Genomic DNA, 810 nt, shown 5'->3' on the forward strand with positions numbered 1-810 from the left:
GTAACTCCTCCGGCAGCATGAGGCGCTCGATAATTCGACTACTAGGGGAGGTGGACGTTGAACCTGTATAACGCGTGAAGCCAACGTGGATAAACATACGCCGTCTTCAGGCCACAAGTGGCCCATCGGGACCATCCGACCAATGTGTCATCCTCAGTTGAGCACACCGCTCTCCCAGTCGTCATGATGGTTTTCTTTGACCGGAGCCGCTACTATGCGGTCGAGTACCTCCTCAGTTGGCATCACGAGGCTGAGTGCACCCCGAAAAATGGCAACAGTGCATGGCGGCTCGGATGGTTACCCATCCAAGTGCCGGCCACGCCCGACAGCGCTTAACTTCGGTGATCTGACGGGGACCGGTGTATCCACTGCGGCAAGGCCGTTGCAATGTGGATAAACAGCGTCTAAAAAATAAGTGGTTTCCTTACAGTATAATTTGAGATCTAGCACTGGAAAATTCAAGACCTATTTACCTTGAACTTTCAGTAGAGCTTGTTCGAAAGTTTAACTGTCGTCTTTCAAAAAAAGACGGAGTATTTTAAGGCAAATAATAATTCTTCAGTCAGTTCATGGAAGAATAATTTCATATTTAAGCGTGTAGACGGACAAATTGTGTTTCGTTCTCTCTGACAACTACCCTGCTCAAGACAACTAAAAGATCACTTTTTCGAAACCCCAATATTGTCTCCTACTGCGACGTAGGTTTGAAATTTGGGTCATAGGTGCCTACATTCTCTCTCTGTAATGGTGCACTTTCAGTTGGGTTGTACTGAAATTTGGAGCTCTCCTGCAGGCTGCGTCTATCTCTGG

At 47.4% G+C, this 810-nt stretch overlaps 1 pseudogene; it reads right to left on the reverse strand.

The window, feature by feature from the left end:
• Positions 1–269: 269 nt before the first annotated feature.
• On the reverse strand, positions 270–387 carry LOC124723916 (annotated as a pseudogene).
• Positions 388–810: the final 423 nt, after the last annotated feature.

This window comes from Schistocerca piceifrons, chromosome 1 (assembly GCF_021461385.2).
Source record: "Schistocerca piceifrons isolate TAMUIC-IGC-003096 chromosome 1, iqSchPice1.1, whole genome shotgun sequence".
NCBI lineage: Eukaryota > Metazoa > Arthropoda > Insecta > Orthoptera > Acrididae > Schistocerca > Schistocerca piceifrons.